Below are 23,182 nucleotides of genomic sequence, written 5' to 3'. Positions count from 1 at the left end.
TAAATACAGAGAATAAACAGGGTTGCTGGTGGGGTGTTGCATGGGGGGAAGGGCTCAAGGGGTGATGGGCGTTAAGGAGGACACTTGTTGGGATGAACAATGGGGTTATATATAAGTGATGAATCACTAAATTCTATTCCTGAAATCATTATTGCACGGTATGTTAACTAACGGATTTAAATTAAAGCAATAATGATAAGAAATAAAATAAAACACATAATAAGATAAAATAAAATATAATTTGCCTGTTTCACTGTGTTGCTATTTGCTCTGGTGGGTGAAATCGCTAGCGCCTTAGTTAGAATCAAACTGTACTTTTTGCCATTTATTTTATTCACCTTCACGCACCAGGCAGAGAGGAAAAAACAAAGGAAAACACAGTTTGATGTAAGGATCTCCTTGAAGAAGCAGTATTGCATTTTCACACTGGAGATGTGTCTTGTTAATAGTCTATGTTACAAGGAGCGCCTGGGTGTCTCAGTCAGTTGAACGTCCGGCTGTGGCTCAGGTCACGAACTCACTGATTATGGGTTTGGGCCCCGCATCGGGCTCTGTGCTGATGGCTCAGAGCCTGGAGCCTGCTTCGGAGTCTGTGTCTCCCTCTCTCTCTCTGTTGCTCCCCCACTTTCTCTCTCTCAAAAATAAAATAAAGATTGAAAAAATAAATTTAAAAAAAGTAGTCTATGTTGCGAAATGATGAGTATGCTTTTAGTATTTCTCCTGCATGACAAAATACAGTGTGATAAACGTTGAGCTTTCAAGTGAATAACTTGTATCTGTAATAATCTAAAATAATGTAAAGACAATTCAAAATGTAATATAGACATATGGATTGTGCACAAAGTTGATTGGTATGGTTTCTGATTCCACTTTGCAACCAGATATCAAACTACCACTTGCTGGGTTTTGGTATAGTATTAAGGAAGGATAACATCAATTATCGGAAAAGACCATTAAAATACTCCTCTTTTTCCACACCTTATTTGTGTAAGACAGGATCTTCTATATATGTTTAAAACACAATAGCATATAAAAACAAATTTAGTGGAGAAATAGATAGAAGAATCCATATATTTTCAATTAATCCAGGTACTAAAGTGATTTATAAAAACACGATAACGTATGCATGCTTGAAGTTGGAAATGATTTCTGGAAATAGCTGTCCTCTCATTAAAATAACATAAATCTCTCTCTCTCTTAATTTCCATGTCCTATAATGATAAACTGAGTTTATCTGCTTTCATATTACTGTTGTGACCCAAAAATTGCTTTATGGAGTATCAATCAACCAGAGAAGAAGAGACAGATGGACAGGATGTGCCATTTAAGGCCAGAGTACTTCAATACTTTAATATTATCTCCCCCACAAGGACAACCAAGAAGGCCCCAGGTTTCACACGGGAATCTACAAGCTACTGGCTCCTCTTTAAGCCTGGGCTCCTGGATGATCGGGAGGAACAGAGTTTCCCGCCACATAATATGTGACACGCATTGTGAAGGAGAAGTAAACTTCCGTGCATTTAGCCACTAAAATCTGGGGGATCATTTGTTACTGCAGCATAATCTAAATTAACCTGACTAACAATGCATTTCAGTGACGTGGGACATGGGACCGAGTGGTGGCCTAGCTGGATAAGTTGAATGTGCTGAAGAGTTTGAAATAGAACAGTTAGTGATTCCTTTATGGCGGGCATGCCTAAAATGATAGGAATACACTTCTTGAGACTTTACAAGGCAATAAGTTGAATTTTTAGAAAAGGATGTATAGCTGATGAAACAAATGGGATGCAAGTTTCTTCTGGAACCTTCTGGCACGTGCGATTTGGGCGCAATGCTATAGGCTCAGACAGAACCGAGTGAGTCCTGGCATGACCATTCAATCACACGAACACGAGGAATTACTCAGTTTTCTCAGCTTCAGACCCTCTTTCAAATGCAAGTAATACTTTGAAACCCCGGGGTTATTGGGAAGATGATAATAATAAATGAATGAGAACATCGAGAAGATCGTGTAGACTATGATGAACATTTAGAATTCATTATTAGTTTCTGTCTTGATAACCTTTACTCCAAACATATGACCGCAAACTTTACCAAGAACTGTAATTATTTCTTACCAATTTGTAACAAAGTGCAATTTCAAGAGCCTGTTTGGTTAGGCACAAGCATAGGTACAATAATCTTTACATGTAAGATTAAACATTCGCTTCCATCTGCAAAGGAGTTTTGACCAAAACTTTATTTTTTTCTAGAAAACTTCCTCCTAAGCCACTCTTACAGCTGCTAGTTGTGCTGTGAGTTCATTTACAGCAGGTGGCCTTGAAATTTTTGGTTCTATTTCCCCTCAGAGCAAAATGTGTTGCTGTTTTTGTATTTCCCATCATTTGGAAAAGAAAACGTGTACTCAGATACCCGGATCCTTTGTTTCTGTTTCTTTGCATTGTCTGGATAAGCAGCTCACTTCCTGCTTTCAGGGACCAAGCCCAGAGGAAAACAAGCTCCCACCATCAGCCAGCTCCACGGAACAATGGATCCGGGGAACAATGTCCCACCTGAATTAGGGAAATGTGGCCACTTGGAGTCTATCCCTTTGCGGGCATTGCTTCGCTACAGGATGTGCGTTCTGCCGCTCAGTGGGCCGGACAGAAATAAGACAGTAATGTCCTCTGAATCTTGATATCATGTCTGCTGTCCCCAGGAGGCAACTACACCTCAAGAGTTCCTTCTTCTGGGAAACGTAATAATGGTGATCTGCAGAACAATGGCATAAGTAAGCACGACTCATGTACGACACATGGCCCAGTAAGCCCATAGGAGACAAAATTGTCCTACTTTGAGGCAAAATTGTGGTTTTTTTCAGTCTCACTGAAAAGACTGCATTGCGCAAGGGCTTCTTGCTGAGAAGGAGAACATAGAACCTCAAGGCCAGCCGCTCAGGATGTGTTTGTAAGCAGAGTATGTACTTCTATGGCAGGGAAACTTGCATTCCTACCTCGGGCCCGACGTCTACCAGATGCATGAAGTATCTCGAACAGTGTCTGGACAGAGGCTGAGGAGTGACCCAAAGAAAGAGGACCATTTGGTGGCCAAAGAGGGGACAGCAGATGGAACCTGAAGAGGTCGGGAGACAGATCAGGCTTTGACACTAAGAGGCTGCTAAGGTGAGCGTCAGATGACAAGAGGATGGGTCAGGAGGTCCCTGCAATGTGCCAAAGGTGTGTGCGAGGAGCTCTGGAGAGAAACGGAATGGAGGGGGGTGGCGGTTAGAGCCCCATTTTCAGATGTCTCTTGCTCTTCTGCCTAAAGATTTAGTTATTACCATATATCCATCCATTACCTTCCAGATTTATGTTGAGGACAACTTTTTACCTCTTTCCATGATTACGAAATAAAACGATTCTCTTGACACTTAGAATTAAAAGGGGCTTATTCAGGGGAGAAAGCTTTTCTTTTCTTCTTTTCTTTTCTTTTCAACATAATAACATTTTATAAGTAAATGAATAATAAAAGTATTATTTTTAACAGAAAATATTAAATATGACATATTGATTTTCTTTTTTTAAATATGAAATTTATTGTCAAATTTGTTTCCATACAACACACAGTGCTCATTCTAACAGGTGCCCTCCTCAATGCCCATCACCCACCCTCTCCTCCCTCCCACCCCCCATCAACCTTTAGTTTATTCTGTTTTTAAGAGTCTCTTATGGTTTGACTCTCTCCCTCTCTAACTTTTTCCCCCCCCTTCCCCTCCCCTATGGTCTTCTGTTAAGTTTCTCAGGATCCACATAAGAATGAAAACATATGGTATGTGTCTTTCTCTGTATGACTTATTTCACTTAGCATAACACTCTGTGGTTCCATCCACGTTGCTACAAAAGGCTATCAATGGCCAAATTATGGAAAGAGCCTAAATGTCCACCAACTGATGAATGGATAAAGAAATTGTGGTTTATATACACCATGGAATACTACTTGGCAATGAGAAAGAATGAAATATGCCTTTTGTAGCAACGTGGAAAGCTTTTATTTCCAAAACATGCATGTGATATTAACTTTTGAAGGGAGCGGGGAGGGCGATGCCATTCGCGGAAGGGGCTCTAACGCTCAGGCACGTCAAGGAGACGTCGTGCTGCCTGTGAGTGTGTGTAATTGGATAACAAGACAGGCAGCTTACTCGGACAAAATTGCCTGAAAGTTTATCCAGCAGCGTCTACTAGAAGCAAGAATAATCTTCCAGCCAGATTCCTGAGCACTCACTATAGATTTTATTATTGATAATAACAATTATAACCCTAAACAGTTAGAGTTTGCCTGATGCAATCTTATGTAGTTACAGATTTATTAAAATTCATACATCAACACAAATTTTACATGGGAACAATCAAACCATATGCAAGATGAATTACGATGTGCTGATGGGTTGAATGACTCATGTAACGAGGACCTGGAATCCAGAGGAAGAAGAGATTTGAGCTTTTGCACAGCGTTTGGCTTGAGAGAATAAGAATCTCTCAATTTTTTGAGAGATTTGGAGAGATTTTGAGAGATCTCAAAAATGTTGAGTGTTTGTGGACGGAGAAGCATGAAGGAAGGAAGGAGGGAAGGAAGGAAGGAACAAAGGAAGGAAGGTGGAAGGAAGGAAGAAACAAAGGAAGGAAGGAAGGAAGGTGGAAGGAAGGAAGGTGGAAGGAAGGAAGGTGGAAGGAAGGATTTGGCTCTGGAGAACCGGCATTGTGGGACTCACAGGGTTGCACCTGATCCGAAGCTGGGAGGGAGGTCACATTAGAACGTACAGAGGTGTCTGGAGAAGGTCACAATGACGAGGGGATCACGTAGAGCAACGTTTCCGCGTCCTTCGGGGGGGCAGAAGGGCTCACCGTGGGTCCTGTACGGTAGCCCAGAACAAAGGCAACTAACCCACGGAGTAAACGTGCGTGCCGCGGAAAATGTGCGTGAGGTGCCTCAGACTTTTTTTGAGTGGCTCAAGTTAACGACTCCTCTGATTTAATATGAGCTGTTAAAAAGAATCACTGCTTTTCGACCAAATTATCATACCCCTAAAAATGCTCGTCAGCCTGTCAGAGCCGTGCCTGCAGCTTGAACCCTCCGATGATTTAACTTTCCCTCAATATTCCGTCTTCTCGTCATAAAAGTGTAGATAAATAACTCAAGTGCAAACAGAAATTCTTTTACCTCTTTTCAGGGAGCTGCTCTGAGCGCCCAGGGCCCCTGTGCCCCTCGACTCTGCAGCACAGTTTAGCGTGAGGATATTGGCTGAAAAACCCAAGCATTCTGCACTAGCAGATGGGGCGTGTGGCCATTTTTGAAAAGGAACAAATGTATGCATTTAATTAGGAAGGGATTTGACAGGCTCCTTTCCTTTGGTTGCATAATTTTGGAGACAATTGGGATACAGTGCATTTTTTTTCCCTCTCAAAGATAACACTACTGTAGCATTTTCCCATTTCTCCCTTTCTCCCCCCGATGTTTTTACATGCCTGCCTCACTTTCGGAGCTCATAAATGATATTGTTTATGCGACTTTCTTTTTTTTTTTTTTTCCCAAGATCTGTGGCAGAGACCGGTCGTGTCTGTGACTCTTCCGACAGGACACCCACTTGGCATGCAGGCACTTAATTTATGGCTGGCCGAGTGCTAACAGCAGCCTGCCTCTGAGACCCCGTGCCTCACCCCACCTTGAGCAGTTTGTCAAGGATGTTGTGAGGCCGAGGAAACACACTCTTTTCAGGGGGCAGGTCTCAGCGCATTATGTGATTTTTACAGGGGATATTTTAGCGGTACAATCTTTGGCCTTGCAATATAGGAAGAACTGGGGACAAAGGAAATGCCCTTAATGTCAGCCCAGTTCTTGGTGCTGAGCAGCACAGGTTGTACAGGAATCTGTGTGAAGAGAAGGCGTACAGACCCCTTTTCGTGATGTCCTTCATCCACAAGAGGGTCGAACGACGAACCTCGGGCATAAACGTGCCTAAAGCAAGGATGCTTTTGACTCAGCTATTTATTTAATCTGCAAGACAGATACAATACCAACCCTATCCACAGGGCAACCTGAGAGCAGTTGATTGCGATAACATCTGTAGAAAGACTGGAGGCCCTAACATGTAGAGGGCGTTACGTGAGACTTTCACAGGCCCTGGGCTTGGAGGCGCTCTCAAAAGCGTGGGCAAGGCAACCTATCCCTGAAGGGCTACAACACCTGAAAGGCACCTGACAGCCTGGGTCTTTTGTCTTATCCGTGACCTGTCGTCATGTCTTCGTCTGTCCTTTGAAACCTGGCCCCTTATATGGGACGGAAAGGACGCATAGAGTTGAAACTGTGGATGGGGCACAGACAGTAGATCTTGTGTGCGGGCTTTCCAGCTTCTTCCACATCGAGGGAGATGACAAAAAGGTCAAGGGAAAAATACTGCACACCCCGCTGACCCTGGAGAGTGAAGATAGGCGAATTACTTTGTGTGTTCATTGAACAAATACATATCGAGTAATTGCTATCTGCCAGCCCCTTGCTCGATATGTTAGAGGGCAGGACAGATACCATTCTGCTCTTCTGAGGCAGAGTGATCAGCACACATCTATAATAAAAGAGTAAAATATCAAATGTACGTAATCGGGACTTTGGGGAGGAAAATAGGACAGCGTGAAAGGGAAAACACAAGATGTGGTGGGTGGTCAGGAGGACATCCCTGGGATCGTAACATTTAAAATGCGACCAGACGACATAAAAGGAGCCAGCTGGGAGAACACAGAGGGGGCCCTTTTTACACTGAAGGCACAGCACGTACCTAGGTCCTGAGTCAGGGGAGTGAGTCCCACTTCCAAGGAAACACGATGCCAAGTAAGCCATTCCAGAGGTCAGGTCACACGGTGTGTCCTTGGACATGTTAAGAAGTTTCTGTGTCTGTGGACGTGTACTGGAGGGTGATTGCTTGAAAATTGCGAGTGAGGTCGTTGGCTATGAAATTGAGAAGAAATGGATGGGTTTGAGGTTGGCACACACATGGCCAGTAGGACGTGTTGGAGTGAAGGAAAGAGGTTCTTCAGAAATACCTCCGAATGTTGAAGCAAATGTAGGGCAAATGCTTTGAGATTGGTGTGATTGCCCGAGACCAGGTATACTGTGGGGACAGGAGTTTTAAGACGTAAAAGCATGGAAGGATGCATTTAAGAGGGTAGAAATGAGGATTCAGTTTCAGATATTATAACTTTGAAAATCGGAGAGGCATATTGGTAAGATGTCCATTGGGCGCGGGATACGACCTCTAGAGTTGAATTTCGTCCGAGTGTGAGGTGTGCATTTTGGATCTGCCAGTACCTAAGTGGTATGTAAAATTATCCGAGGCCATAAAATAAGAGAAGGATGGAATGACAGGACAGAGCGGGAGAGGATTCAAAATTCAACGGGCTTCCCAAGTCACTAGGAAAAATAAGAAGAGAAAACAAACAAACAAACAAAGGAGAGAACAGCCATAGGAATCAAAACCAGGAGTATGTGAAATCCTGAACTCCAAGAACAGTGATTTAATCGGGAGAGATAGTCCAGTGCGTCAAAAATTCCTGAGAGAATAAACAAGAAGAAATGAAATGGCTTCAAATATCATTTACTGGATTTGACAACATGTGAATGTCTAGTCACTTTGTCAAAAGCCATTTCAGGGGAGCCAGCAGTTAGAGGGAATAAGGAAATGGGAGGAATCGAGTAGAAAACCCACTTGAGAAGCATGAGGACAAAGTGGCTACGAATTGAGAAAAAGGGAGGTGGACATTTGGAAGGAGGGCGGTGGAGCAATGTAGTCATAGTGGATGGCACCGTGAGGCCGAAAGACAGTTGTCTGGGGGATTCCAGAACGTGTGCACGTGGGCTTATGCAGATGAGTCCCTCAGGAGCCAGAGGGCAAGCACGCAGGAGGAAGCACAGCGGTATCCTCAGCCTCCGTGGATGGATTGGCCATCCGTCAGCGGAAGGAAGAAGTCCGATGGGTGCAGCATGGGTAGATGGAGAGACGTCTAGAGCAGGGGTTTCCAAAATTCTCACTACCACGAACACCCTTTCATTTTCCCTACACAAGGCCCATCATTTAAAATATTTTATGTGCAACACTCACTTAGTTAATTCAAGTAGCTTCTTTCCCCTTAAAAAACCAATTGGGTCAGCGTGCAGCATAAGGTAAAATTTTGCTAAGTGTGGAAATATTTGCTCTTACGACTTTAGCTTGTTCTTGGCCATCGCTGTGGCTAACTTGTTTCTAGTGTGAGTATCGCCGTCTCAGAGGCAATTTCACCACTCAGGACGGAGGTAAATAGGAAGAAGGTGAACATGTTTTCAAACGTTTACTCATTTTTGAGAAAGAGAGAGAGAGCATTAGTGAGGGAGAGGCAGAGAGAGAGGGAGACAGAGAATCCAGAGCAGGCTCCGTGCTGACAGCAGAGAGCCCAACGCGGGGCTCAGACTCACAGACAGTTGGATCATGACCTGAGCCGAAGTCAGACGCTTAACCAACGGAGCCACCGTTGGACTTCCGGGGTGCCATCTGTGGGTGGACCGCCTGTAATCATGACCATCACACGGCGCCACATCCTCCGGAGCTGTGATGTTGCGTCTTTGGGACAGTGAGCGCAAGTCAGAGCCTCTCCTTCACATCGCTCTCAGTGACCTGCTTGGGGGAACATGTGGTTTCCTTTCCTGAAACTCTAGCCTTTGCGGGTCAGAGGTTCCGGTTCTGTCAGGGAGAAAGCTTCCATCAGGGAGCACGTATGCGTCCCACTAAATTATAAGCTACGGCTGCTACCCAGGCACTCGATGTTCCCCATGGAAAAGCACCAGCAAACACAAAGAGGAAGGAGTTTAGAGTGAGGGACTCTCAGAAATTGTTCTTCTCCTTTCCAAATTTTGAAATTAGCAAGTTATATGCAATCCGTCTCCAGGAACTTATCTTCAGAGTTAAAAATCAAAGACCGCACTACATAAAGAGCCATTCTGCTTGACCTTACATAGAAGTTCCACAGTTGGCATTTCATTTTAGACTTGAGACTTGTGGCTCAGAATAGATGACTACGTTTTTAAGAGTTTCCTTTTGTCGTAATTCTTAATATGAAGATGATAGACTTGGGGTGTGTTTAGAAAGTGAAATGATGTAATACACTATATAAAATGATAGACACATGATGCCTATATTTTCAGCTCTGATTTCAGGAACACAGAAAAACCCAAAGTGTGGAAAATCTTTAATTTCTGGCATCTATCATGAAGTAGGTTATTTTGGATATTAAAATGAATAAAAAATACCAAATTTCCTCTGATGGCAACTGTGAGCATATTTTTAAATACTATTCACCGACAGTGCAACATGTTCAAAATGGTCTTTAGCAGGTGTTCTCCTGAAGCAAAAGCTGTGTTGCTATAAAAAGCAAGTAACAGGAAATGGTTACATTAAAACAATGTATAACAATACCGAAATATGAGAAGGAGAATGCACCGTGGATAATCGTGATTTGACTCTTTTGGTGCCATGATGTTTTATCATCCACACAAAAGAATAGTTTATTTTGGGTCATAGTTTTCGCCAAGATCTAAGTGAGTTGTTTTCCTAATTTGAAAGGTAGAAAACTGTCAGTGATAAATCATGAAAAGTAAAATAAAAAATAAAATAATGGAAATAAGTTATAAACTATTGATGTAGTAATATACAATCTCTAATATCATGTTTTTATTGAAAGGAGCAGAAGAGAAATACTCTTTGCAACCTGCTTGGTTTTTCATTGAGTTCATGACGGGTAAACGTGCATATTAAATATAGTTCAACAGGGGCGCCTGGGTGGCTCAGGTTGGTTAAGTGACTGACTCTTGACTTCAGCTCAGGTCATGATCTCACGGTTTCGTGGGTTCGAGCCTCGTTTCAGGCTCTGCGTACTGGCCTTGCAGAACCCGCTTGGGATTCTCCCTCTCCTCTCTCTCTCTGCCTCTCCTCTCTCGACCTCTCCTCAGGTCATGATCTCATGGTGTGTGAGTTGGAGCCCCGTGTAAGGTCTCTGGGCTGTCATCTGAGAGCCTGCTTTAGACCCTCTGTTGCCCTATCTCTCTGCCCCTTCCCTGCTTATGCTCTCCCTCTCAAAAATTTGAGAGAATATTTATTTTATTTCTCAAAAATAAATAAACAAAAAAACCAAAAAGACTATCCTGTAATAATAGCCTGGAAGAGAAAGACAAATCCCTAATTGCAAATTATCATCTCATTTATATCATCATTTAACTAATTTTACTTATATCTCAAAAGCACATAATACACAAATAACAAAAAATATATATGTAAATGGTATAAAACAGATGGCTAATACTTTACCATATAAATGTTATATCCTTTTTGTTATAAATATCCATATATTAGCTGTAATAATAACAAAAATAATGATAAAAATACCAATTAATTAAAATATCTTATTAGAGACAACTACATAAAAAGAAAGAAAAAGAGAAGGAAGGAAAGAGAAAGAAAGAAAGAAAGAAAGAAAGAAAGAAAGAAAGAAAAAGACAGAAAGAAAAAGAGAATGAAAAGACTTTTACTTCTGACTAGAAGAGTTGAAGATTTTTCTTCTCTCAAGCAAAGAGCTAGAAAACTGGAAAACTTTCAGATGCAAATACGGTCAGATCTTGGACAGCAGGCAATGCAGATCTGGGATCCTGGAGAAAGGGCAAAAAATTAAATTAGTCCCAACATTGTTCTGGCTTTGTTCTTGAGATACTTTCTGCACACATTACCAGAATGGGGAACCAAAAATAGCCTAGTATGAAAGAATACTTACTGCGTAATTCAATTTACGTATAATAAATCTATAAACAATAAATCCACTCTGTAATAAAATTCAGTTGTTCCCTGGATGTGGTAGCAAGAGACTTACTGAGAAGAGAAACAGAAAAATTCACGTATGACATGGAAATAGTCCATTACTTCAGATGTGCCGTGTTTATGCAGGGGTGCACATCCTCCTAACTACCCAGCTGCATTTAAAATAGGATTCGTGGGGCTCCTGGGTGGCTCAGTAGGCTAAGTGTCTGACCTTGGCTGAGGTCACGGTCTCACAGTTCGTGAGTTCGAGCCCCGCGTCGGGCTCTGTGCTGACAGCTCGGAGCCTGGAGCCTGCTTTGGATTCTGTGTCTCCCTCGCTCTCTGACCCTCCCCCGCTTGTGCTCTGTCTCTCTCTCTCTCAAAAATAAATAAACATTAAAAAAAATAAAAACATCGCTTCTCGGCCTTTTGGCTAAGATCAAGTGTAAAAAAAATAAAAACAAACATGGACACGTGGGGTGCCTGGGTGGCTCAGTGGGCTGTGTCTGACTCTTGATTTCGGCTCAGGTCATGATCTCACAGTTCCTGAGTTCGAGCCCTGCATCTGGCTCTGCACTGACGGTGTGGATTCTCTCTCTCCCTCTCTCTCTCTCTGACCCTCCCCTGCTTCCTCTCCCTCTTTGTCTCAAAAATAAGTAAATAAACTAAAAAAATTTTTTTAAACCAAAACTATAAATGAATATAAATCAACAATTAATCCAAGTGTTAAACAACTGTATGCACCAATAAACTGTAAAAAGTAAATAAGGAGAAATTAGTGAGTTATGACAGAAAATTAGTAGGACTGACAGTGCAGCCAAAAATAAGTTTTGAAATTTTTAGTAAGTGAATGTCCAACAAAAACAAAAAAGAAAAAGTATCAACATATCATACTGAAATTGATGAAGGCTATATAACCTAAGCTACAGAGGCATTTAATAATTCAAAGCAAATGTTGTACATAGATAAATGTTAGCCAATTTTAAATATTCACTTTCTAATATAAATTTAAATTAATGAGACAACACAAGACACGTGTTAAATATTAAATGTGGCAGTAAGCACAGAAATTATTTTCAAAGTTTGCAATGAAGTGCCTCAAAACTACACAGGTACATACAGGATTGTGGGTTAATTCCAATCAAACTTTATAGAACACATAAGTCACATCCTGTTTCAAAATAACCCAGAGAATTAAAAAAGAGCACAGGGTGTTGTATGGAAACTAATTTGACAATAAATATCATATATTAAAAAAAATAAAAAAATTAAAAAAAAGAAAAAAGAAAAAAGAAATTGGAGTTCTCTTAGATTCATTTTATGAACCATAACAAAAATGTGACCAATGGTATAACCTACCTTAACAATATGGATTCAAAGTCGTAAAAATGTTACTAGATGCTGCTGAAACCATACAATAAGACCAACTGAGATTTATTGCAGGAAAACAAGCCTCATCGAACATATAGGACCATCGCAATGCATCCAGTAGGTCAACAAGGTGCCACAATACATTGACAAAATCAGCAAGTATTTTTTTTAGTAGCTTTATTTAATATCTTTCCCAAGCCCTACAACACATCCTCTGAAAGTACACAATTCAATGTTTCTTCGCATATTTACAGAGTTGCGTGATTATCTATTCACTATCATCCTTATCTACTTTTAGAATATTTTCATCGCTTCACGCCATTCACAGCCTTACCTCTTTTCTGCCAAATTCCCCGAGCTCTGGGCACGCTAATCCGTATTTTGATTCCATACATTTGCATACACTGGGCATTTCATATAAATAGAATCATACCATACACGGTCTTTGTGACTGGCTTCTTTCACTAGGCATAACGTTTCAAGGTTTTTTCATGCTGCAGCTTGCATCTGCGTTTCATTTTTTATTGGAGAATACTATTCCATTGTACGTGATATCCGCATTACCTATCCAGGATCAGACAATGGACATTTGAGCTGTCTCCATGTTTTGACTGTTACGAAAAATGCTACTATCAACATTCGGGGACAGGGAAGGATGTTTACGTGGATGTTTGTTTCCAAATCTCTTAGAGAGATACTTGGGGGTGTGGATTTAGAAAGTCATCTGATTTCCCTATATTTAGCATTTTGAGAAATTGGCCAACTGTTTTGTAAAGTGGCTGCGCTTTCCAATTTGGTTGCCTTTTGTTTCTTTTTCTCGCCTGATTGTTCTGGCTAGAACTTCCAATACAATGTGGGACAGCCTGGTGAAACCGGGCAGCCTTGATGGGCCGATGTGCTCCTCGTCTTAAAGCTGTCAGTCATTCAGTGTGAACGTGTTAGCTGTGGCATTTTCCTACATGCCCTTTGCTGGGTTAAGAAAGTTCCTTCCTGTGTCTAATTTCTGAGTGTTTTTGTCACGAAAGAGGTTGGGTTTTCTCAAATGTTTTTTTTTTTTTTTTCCTTTCCCTTTTTTTTTTGCTTGTGTCTCTTTGGATGGTCATGTGGCTTTTGTTCTTTATTTTTTTAATGCAACGCATCATAATTGGGTTCTGGCTGTCGTAAGAACCTTGCATACCCGACACAAATCCCACGTGGTGGTGGTAATCCACACGATCCCTTGTATGTTCTGCTGGATGAAATTTGCTGGCATGCTGTTGAGGATTTCTTGGTCCGCAGTTTTCTTTTATTGAAGTACCTTTGGTTTGGGAACAGGAAAATTCTAGACGCACACCATGTGCTGGAGAGTGGTGCTTCCTTCGATTTCTGGGAGGATTTTGTGAGGGACTGGTATTAATTCTTCCTGGGATGTTTGGTGGAATTCGCCATCTGAATTGCGAATTCGGTTGGGCAGTGAAACCATTTTAGCTTTGCTCTTTCCTTCATGGGAGGCTTTCATAGGAATAATTCGACACTTTCCTGTGGTGGGTATGTTTGCATTTTGTATTTCTTTATGAGTCAGTGTCGGTAGTTTTGCATTTCTAGGAATTTCTCTTTTTCATCCAAGTTGTCTAATTTGTTGGCGTAGGTTGTTAGTCGTATTTCATCACAATCTTTCTGAATTTCTGTAAAGTCAGCCCCAGTGTCCCCTCTTATGTTTCTAATTTTGATGGTACATGTCTTCTGTCTTTTTTTCTTGGTTTGTCTTGCTGAAAATATATCAAGTGTGTTGATCGTTCCCAAGGGCTTACTTTGCATTTTCTTGATTTTCTCTATTGTTTTTCTTTTCTTTATTTCTTTAATTCCTGCTCCGATCTTTACTTCCTTCCTTGTTTTCTTAAGGTTTATTTTGTTTTTCTTTTCAGTGTCTCAAGGTAAAAAATGGTAGGTTATTGATTTGAGGTCTGTTTTCTTTTTTAATACAAACATTTCCCATTGTAAATTTTCTCTGAAATAGTTTTAACTGCATTTCATAAGTTTGGTATGTTTTGTTTTCATTTTAACGTATCCGAAAATATTTTATAATTTCTCTTCTAGTCTCTTCTTTGACCAACTGTTTTTTTAAGAAACATATTTTATAATTTTCACATACTTACGAATTTTTCAAATTTCTTTCTCATGGTGATTTCTAGTTATATTGAAATTTTAGAATATACTTGCATCCATATCTATGTCAATATTTTCAAATTCAGAAGTCTTGTTTTACAGGCTTGAATGGATGTTACCCTCTGGAGTGCTCCATTTATGCTCGAGAAGAATTTGTATTCTGTTTTCTTCGGGTAAAGTGTTGTGTCTGTGGTATGTTAGCTCTGATTGGTTTCTATAGTGCTCAAGTCTTACCTAAACTTGTCAATAATCTGTCCAATTGTCTTGTCCAGTATTTAAAGTGGGCTATTCGTGTCTGCAATTATTACTGTTGAGTTTTCTATTTCTCCCTGAATTGTTCTGTTTTTGATTCAAGTAACTTAGAACTCTGTTGTTAAGTATATGTGTACACACACACACACACACACACACACACACATATATATATATTTCATTATTATGAAATGTCCTTTGTCTCTCTTAAGAAAGTCATTGTTTTATGGTCCAGTATGTCTATTGCAAGTTTGGCTACTCCGAGTCTCTCATGCTTTCTTGACATGATATCATTTCTGATTCTTTTGTTTCCATATCTGTTTCTTTGATCCTAAAGTATGTCCCCTGTAGAGCAAGAGAAGAAAATCATCAACCTTATTACAAGAAAGTTATGTGTCTAGTCTAGCAAATGCTTCTTTAACATGATAAAGAATACCTACCTCAAGCAATTTGCTAAAATCAAGCGTCTTCACTGAAAAAATACAAACATGTCTTCTAAATACAGAACCAAGAAAAAAATGAATACTGAAGCTGCCTTGTAAAATGGCTACTCTCTGGTCATTGGCTGATGCTGTAAGATTATTTCTTTTTTTCTCTTTCTTTCTTTCTTTCTTTCTTTCTCTCTTTTTTTAATGAGAGGGACAAAAAGTTTAAATTAGGAGGAAAAAAAAAAAACTTCATCCCATTTCTAGTACTCCAGATTCCTGTTTCCTCCTCTGCTTTTCTTCATAGTTCCTATAACCCCTTAGTAGTAGATGCTATTCTATTTGTATTTAACTTATTTATCAGCTGTCTGTATTCTTCTACTAAAATGTTAGCTTCAGGCAACAAGAACTTTTCTCTCTGTTTTTTTTTTTTTCCCTTCTGTGCCCCAACGCCACAGACGGAGCCTGAAACATAAAAAAGGTTAATAAAAAATGTGTGCAATATGTGGGTTATTTGAAGATGAAATAAATTCTACCCTAGAAAATAATGAAGTAGATCAACCAAAATTGTAGTAGAATACCAAGGTTCAATAAGATGGTTAGTTTCAAATAGCTATAAAAACTAGTGAATTTCTTATATGTAAAAATTAACTTTTGCAAAAATAATGGTTCTCAGCAGCAAGATTAAACGTGTCTGAGAATGAACCTAACTGCAAATACAACAACATGCAGAGGAAACTTCAAATCAATATCAGGAGGCATCTAAAAACTCAATAGATGCACCGTGCTCCTGAGTGGGGAGAATAAATACTATTTTTCTCACAAAAGTAATCTATGTATTTAGTGCAACCACCTTCAAAATCCCAATGAATATTTTTGTAAGCATGAGGAAAATCCCTGAAGCCCGCCAGTGATAACGAATCGATAAAAACATTCGAGAAAAGTCATGATTTGGTGGGGGAAGTGGCAAGATTTGCATTCTGTGTATTATATGATGCAAATAAGGATAATTAATAGCATGTTGCCAGGTGAAACTGTTGCCTCAATAGGCAGGCAGATCAGTAAAAAGGGCTATGGTGTCCCCAAGCCATCCACCTGCACACGGAAATTTATATGATAACGTCATTTCAAATCAGTAAGGAAATATCAATTATTTCAACCCGTGACAAAATAGTATAGATTCTGAACATGCACTATTTTCTAAAATTACTTAGAGATGGATGAAAGATCTAAATGTGTAAAACAAGAAATGAGAAAATTATGATTTTTAATATAGGTAAAGATTCATTTCATCTCTGAAACCAAACTCCAAAGCAGAAGCTATAAAGAAAACGATGGATACTTTTGTGTGTGGAAAATGTTCAAAAACAAACGGATTGGAAAATGTGTGTGCTGCCCGTGATTGGCAACTTATAAAGATCCTGACAATACATAGAATCTTTCTAAGCCACCAAAACAAGTATGGACCCAACTGACAGAAAAGGAACAAAATACGTTGGGAAGTCACTTTTCAGAAAAACGGAGGTCGGCACAGCATTGCTTCTAGATTCCCCTAGAAGGAGCGGGTTATTGGAATGGGGCTGTAAGCTTTGCCAGTGACAGGCCTGGGACACCACAACCTTGGGTCTCATACCTGATCAAGGAGTACCTGGGAGCTTCCTCAGGGACCCGGCAAAGCAGGGGTGATTTACCCACAAAGCGTTACATTTGCTTCTGCCCCGTAACCAGCTGGCCTCCTCTAAGGCCTGTCTCCTTGGCTAAGTTAATCAGAAAGGTATAAAAGGTATCATTGTGTTCGTTTCTCCCAAATCCATCACCCACCTGAAACACTCCATTATATGAAAAAGGAATTTCTCACACCATGCAAGTGATCAATAATCATATGGCCCAGTTATTAGAAATATAAAAAGGGGCATTTTAAAACTACTCCAAGGGCAACCATAAAAGAATACCGCCCTGAATTGAGAAAGATGAGCGGGTCCAGCTTGCACACATTGCTTGTGTCTGTGTCAGCAAATGTGCTCATCAGAGTCATTTACAGATTTATATCCTAGTCCATTAAAAATGGCATATTCTTTACTTTTTTATAAATTTATAAATGTTTAAAATGTTTGTTTTTGAGCGCGAGAGGGACAGAGGGCGAGTGGGGGAGGGGCAGAGAGAGGGGGAGACACAGAATCCCAAGTAGGCTCTGGACTCTTAGCTGTCAGCACAGAGCCCCACGCGGGGCTTGAACCCACAAACCGCGAGATCACGAGCTGAGCCAAAGTCAGATGCTTAACCGACTGAGCCCCCCGGGCGCCCCGCATATTCTTTAATACATCCATTCTACTTGACACATTAATGAATGGGGGAAATGTAAGAATGTGCAGAAAATTGAGTCAGAATGATATTAATTGCATGAATAGCCAGACTCAGACAAGACTTCAAATGCTTTACCAGTGGACTTGTACAGGGGTATAAACTGAAAGGAGACACTGGCCAACCATGCAAAGCATTATTGAAGTTTATAAATTAGCATGGAAAGTAGCCATGATACATGGCAGAGGGAAAAAATCCGTTTCAAAATTACATGAAGTTTGTTTTTATTTTACAAAAACTATCGTATTTACAATGTCTTAAGATTACTGCTGATACTTGCATCACACTGTTTCTTATTTTTGATATTTTAAATGATCACCTTTACTTTAGTAATTTTAAAGTTATTTTTCAAAATGCACTCATTACATAAAAAGCCACCTTGTTAAAGAAGCACGGCTGTGTGTTACAAGGGATACGTGTTTGCCCAAGTCGTTACCTGTGAACTATTCACAATAACGTAAGGGATTACTGAGGAAACTGGTTTTGTGACTTTTAGTCTATTTCTGTAATTTGCTATTTACTAGGAAACACTTACTATCACCGGGTTTACCGCTATCTTTAACCAACAAGTGGTCCAATTTACAAATGCGTGATATTCTCAGATGATTACTTTCCAGAGTCGCGAACGTCCTGATTGTGAATCTCATTTTAATTCCCATCCTGTTCAGTCCCGTCTCCCTCCTCTTGGCGATTTTCAAAGAGCTCATGCTGTCTTCACGTGACCTTCGGCTACGTTGATCATCCACCGATCATTGTGATGAGGAAAATTGATTTAAAAACCGTTCTAAAACATGATGATGTGCCATGCAAGTTTCGTTTCATTTTTAACAATTGTCTCTAACAATTTCTGTGTGAATTCACATCTTGCCTGCCCCCCCGGGAGAATACTTTTCTTCGCCCCTGGGAAGGGTAGCATACAGATGGAACATTCACTGTAAAGAGTAACACGCCTCTCGAAGATCAAGCAAACCCTAGCACGGGAGGAACTTCGCAAGGGATAACACCAGCTGACGCTGACGCGGCCTGTGCTGTTTAAAACGTTCTCTCATCTATATAATTTGAGCCTCTGTTTCAATCGCGAGGCTTTATTGTTAAGCGCAGACTATACCCAATGAAAGAGACCTGGGGAGCGTTCACGCCCATAATCGGTGATCGCAAGGACTAAGCTAAGAAAGCAACAATCATAATATCTCTGTTATTAATTAAAAACTGGGCTCAGAGGGGTAGCGCGATGTCAGAGGCCCCACCTGCTGTCGACAATGGTTATCTGAAATCAAGTCAAGATGGGAAACTGAATATATTTAATGTAATTATGTGGTATGTCCACTCACTCCTGTAAGTGTGTTCAAGAGATAGAAATAACGCCTTCAAGGAGTGTCACCTCCATCTTGGGGACGGACACAAAAGACACGGGGTGTGATTACGATGTGTTCTACTGGAGACGTGCACAAAGTGCTGTGGCCGCACAGGGAAGCTAGCTCTGACACACACACACACGCACACACACGCTCACACCCACCCAGGCACAGGCTCTCACACGCATGCTCTTACGCTGTCCCACTCTTCCCCACGGCAAGTAAGGTGGGACCAGAGGCTCCACAGGGAAGATGTGACTTGAATGGGTCTGGACAGACGGCAAAGATGAAAACAACAATTTTTTTTGATGTCTATTGATTTTTTGAGAGACAGAGACAGGGCATGAGCAGAGAAGGGGTAGAAATAGAGGGAGACACAGACTCCGATGCAGGCTCCAGGCTCTGAGCTGTCAGTACGGAGCCAGAAGTGGGGCTCGAGCTCAGGAACCTTGAGATCATGACCTGAGCCCAAGTGGGACGCTTAACCGGCTGAGCCCCCCCAGGCACCCCCAGACGACAAAGATTGTTCGTGGGGACATGGGGTTGGTCACTCTTGGGCAGAGGGAAAGGGTTCCAACAAAAGAGCCGAGTCCACCGTTGGTAAGAGTCCCATAGAATTCCAAGAAACAAGGACAGGAGGGGAGGGAAGGCCGGACTCTGGAAGCCAGTGGAGACCCAGAAACGCCCACCCCCCGCCCCCCCCCCCCCGCCCCCTCCATAATTCCAGCCATGGACCCTGCCCCGCTCCTCTCCTCGGAATTCCTCACCACAAGGCGAATCACACAGTTTATTTTCCCCCCAGAGGGGCCTGGCTTTTGCTTCGGTCGTTAATGAATCCCTAGTTTCTACGACGGCGCCGGCCATGCAGGAGGTGCTTAATAAATGTGTTACAAACGCAGGATAAGAGCCAGAATAAAGGTACCTTACGGGTTCCCATTCTGGCTGTATCATTGAACGGCCGTATGGGCTTTGGGAAGTCTGTCTGAACTTTGATTCTCCCCCTTTAAAAAATGGGAAACTCCTCATGATGGGAATACTCGTAACAGCTGATCTCGTGCGACTGCTGGAGAAGCAAATTACACATGCAAGCCCTCAGCCACGCGAGTGTCCAACGGCCGCCGAGGCGAGCGGGACGGCGGTGCCGGTGACGATCAGGACAATGGCGAGGTCACCAGGGCGTGCCCGACTTCCGGTTTGGGCGGTGGTGGCGACGGCGGTGCCATCGTTTTGCTTTCTGGGGACCGAGAAGACGCCTGCAGTGGAATTGCTTCCAGGGTCCGCCCCACGGTCCGCTGGGCCGCACCAGCGACCACGACTGATAACCGGGCCCAGAGCTCCTCGTCTGGAAACGAGAATTCACTCGCAAAGACGCAAACCTGCGATTAGCTGCCTGCGATAGGTTCCCGGTGCCTCCCAGCCCCGACGCGGGCAAAAACGGCCCAGGGTGCTGTGCGCGTGCGCACACTTTGCTCCCACGTGTGCCACCGATGTCCCGGATGGAACACCCGTCTCCGGCACTCTGTTTCCGGGACCCTAAGTCATGTGGGCGTCATTGCTGGTCAGAGCCACTGCCACGTGGGCCGCGATCGGACCCGGTTTTGTGATGCACTTTGGATAATAACTAGGGTCTCTGGCCTTGATCTCTGCGGGCCCCGGGTAGAAGCCCGTCAGGTCACGAGCGATCTGTCCTCCTGATCCACACAAGCCCTTTTGGATCATTTACCAAGTGGATCCTCTAAATTCTCAAACAAACAAACAAAAAAATTTCTAAGCAAATAACGAGTTTGCTCTCTCAGCAGCGGGGTCTCCAAAATACACAGAACCTGCTGTACAATTCATCCAGCAGGGGGCACCCGACCAGTGAACAGGACAGACCCCCCAGTTATCCACACCTGCTTCTGGAGGGGCTCCTAGGGGGCCCCACCTCAAACAGGTCTGCGTGAGGCGTTGTGTTCCCCGTCCCCCAAACCATCGTCTGACTACCCCTTCTCACCTCTCTCCCCCCACCCCCAAGTATTTGCCCCATGAGGTCGTAAGCCTGTTATTAGCCCAGACATGGAGGGGGGGCAGTGCATGAACCGAAACAAGAACAGAGGGAGCAGATGAACTGTCCTGGGGCCATCAGGGGCTTTGGCAGGAAACGTGGCCAGAATTTCTCACAACCTCCTAGGAAGCTGACTCATCTGGAAGAGGGTAGCAAGGAGGCCGTGCATTCGGTGTCCCCTCTTAATGTCATTTTAAGGTCACCCGGGAGGAGAGTCTGTCCAGCCGCTGACTGCGCGTGAGAAAGGAAGGCTGTGTTCTCAGTGACACAGATGAGTTGTTCCACGCATGGTCCATAGCGGAGACGGGAGCTCTCACCATGTTTTTTGATAGCAAACCCTCAGGTATCGAAAAGCCCAGCTCCTCGGTGTCTGGTATCCTGAGACTCAGCTTGTCTGAGGCGCAGTGTCACGGGAGACCCTTCTCTTTGTCTTCCCCCCGTAAGGCATTTCCTCGCCTTGCTCATCTCCCGTCTCACCTCCTCCTGGGAGGCTCGGGCCATCGTGGGGGTGATACCCTGCCTCTGCTGCTGTTGTCACGCGGCTCCCAAAAATGTCCCTGGGGCGGGCCGGCTGCCTCCTGATCGGCCGCCGTGGCTCGCTGTCTCGGCTCACGTCCTGCTGCAGAAATAGAAGCGTTTAACGCAGACCAAGCCCCTCCAGTCCCCCTCCCTGACGCCCTGCCCGCGTCCCTTCTGTCCCGGAGACACACACAGTTGCAGGTGGACGACCTCCTCTCCGGCAGTTCCGCAAAGGTCAGAAAACTGAGACGCAGAGAAAAGAAAATGCCAACCTGGGAATTACTGAATGTGTGTCCGTGCAGAAGGCCAGGCCTTTTAGAAGATAAATATCACAGATGGAGAGAGTGCTCGGGGACCTTTGTGTTGTCACAGTTTACTGCGAGATTTATAAAGTCCACGCTGCTGAATCCGGCCTCCAGTTCAGCACCCGGACATCCTCGAGGCCCAGCTTCGTCTGTTTGCTGCCCCAGACCTTTTGCCTCCCTTCCTTCCGCCTGCTCCCCATTTCTGGGATTTGGGGTTCCGTTGACCCCCCCGCTGAGATGGAATGTTCCTTGCTGGGTTTTTCAACTGTGGCCAGGAAGTTGGGGTCATTTTCTGAAGGAAAATAATTTGCCTTCTAAAAGTTTTTAGTAAAAGAAGAACTCTAGAAAGTAGGTTTTGTGATCATCTACGTCTGGGAGAAAACAATCAATTAGGTCAAGGTCTCTGCCACTAATCAGAGGCAATACCAGAGGAAGGAATAACCAGAGGAAGGAATAACCAGAGGAAGGAAAAGAAGTGGCTAGGCTACATCCGGTAGCTGAAATTTGGGAAATTTCCTCTCGGCTGGATCAGAGAAGAATGTTCCTCAGGAGGGTCACTCGAAACACATCTTGCACGTTGGTACCTGCAGTCGTGTGTCTGACAATGTATTCCATTCTTAATACCGACCTCGGCATTCGGAGCCCCGGGGTGTGGAGTCGGCCAGGTGTGAACCTGCTTTCACATCAGGGTAGCTCAGACTTGGGGGCCCCACAGGACAATGGGTGTGGTTCGTGACTCCGCTGTTTCCAATCTACGTGGTTTTGAGGGTGATCACTAGAAATCACCGAACTTCACAAAGCCCCTTGTCTGCCTCGCTTCCACGATGGGCGTAAGGACAAGCCTACACCTTGCGATAGTTGGGAAAATGGAATAATGGGATACAGGCCACATACCTACACTGTGTCCCTCCCGTCCCCAGGTCTGAATTTCTCCTGAGAGATCAGACAGCAAAAACATATGGAACTGAGGGCAATGGCCATAACTGGCTTCCCAGCTTCGGACACCTGCCGTGACATCCACACCGATCCACTGCTTCAGGCCTCTGTTTCTCGATGGGCCAGACTGAGCCCAGAGTGTAAACCAGGATCCCATTAGTGCTGAAGAGCGTCTGGAGAGGGAAACGGAGTCTTTCTGTGAAAAACAGTAACATTACCGCTGCTTAGCGTCTACAGTGATCAACCGTGATCACGCTGTGTTGGGGACATTAAGTGTTTTATTTGACAACTAACTGCAGGCTAACGAACACACAGAGCAAAGTTTTCGTGTAAGCATCTTAAAATTTACTTCCTTGTGATAGAAGACCAGATAAACGTGTCGATCTGCTTTCTTCTAAAAATCAAAATGCCTGTCAAAAATCATTCTTGTCCTCTCTGTGGTTGAGTTAATCAAAACTTTGCAGTAATTTGAAACACACTGAGAATGTACTGATTTTACAATAACCGTGGTTTTCCAAAACGGGCTGATGCCGACAAAACATTTGTCATCGGCAGAGTAGGGGTAACGTTGGACCAGTGTGTCTAACTTGAGGGCCTTTGTTGACATTTCGTGAGTAACGTTGGGC

The 23,182-nt window shown here is 43.0% G+C and overlaps 1 long non-coding RNA gene across 6 annotated transcripts in view; it reads right to left on the bottom strand.

Annotated features, from left to right (window-relative positions):
* LOC106984248 (uncharacterized) overlaps positions 1–20,274 on the bottom strand; it is a 30,224-nt gene extending 9,950 nt beyond the window's left edge. For 2 of the 6 annotated variants that reach the window (XR_008289720.1, XR_008289716.1), the window contains exons 1-6: positions 19,675–20,274; positions 15,052–15,501; positions 12,549–14,956; positions 10,821–10,915; positions 10,582–10,698; positions 6,357–6,447 (exon numbers count right to left, since the gene is read on the bottom strand). This is a non-coding gene — a long non-coding RNA (uncharacterized LOC106984248). Of the gene's footprint in view, positions 1–3,737; positions 6,976–10,581; positions 10,699–10,820; positions 10,916–12,548; positions 14,957–15,051; positions 15,502–19,674 lie in introns of those variants that run through there. The other 4 variants (XR_008289721.1, XR_008289719.1, XR_008289718.1 and 1 more) reach the window with 4 other exon arrangements.
* Between the last annotated feature and the right edge of the window lie 2,908 nt (positions 20,275–23,182).

This window comes from Acinonyx jubatus, chromosome A3 (genome assembly GCF_027475565.1).
Source record: "Acinonyx jubatus isolate Ajub_Pintada_27869175 chromosome A3, VMU_Ajub_asm_v1.0, whole genome shotgun sequence".
Taxonomy (NCBI): Eukaryota; Metazoa; Chordata; class Mammalia; order Carnivora; family Felidae; genus Acinonyx; species Acinonyx jubatus.
The sequence above is the reverse complement of the archived record's forward strand: the minus strand, read 5'-3'. Positions and strand labels throughout refer to the sequence as shown.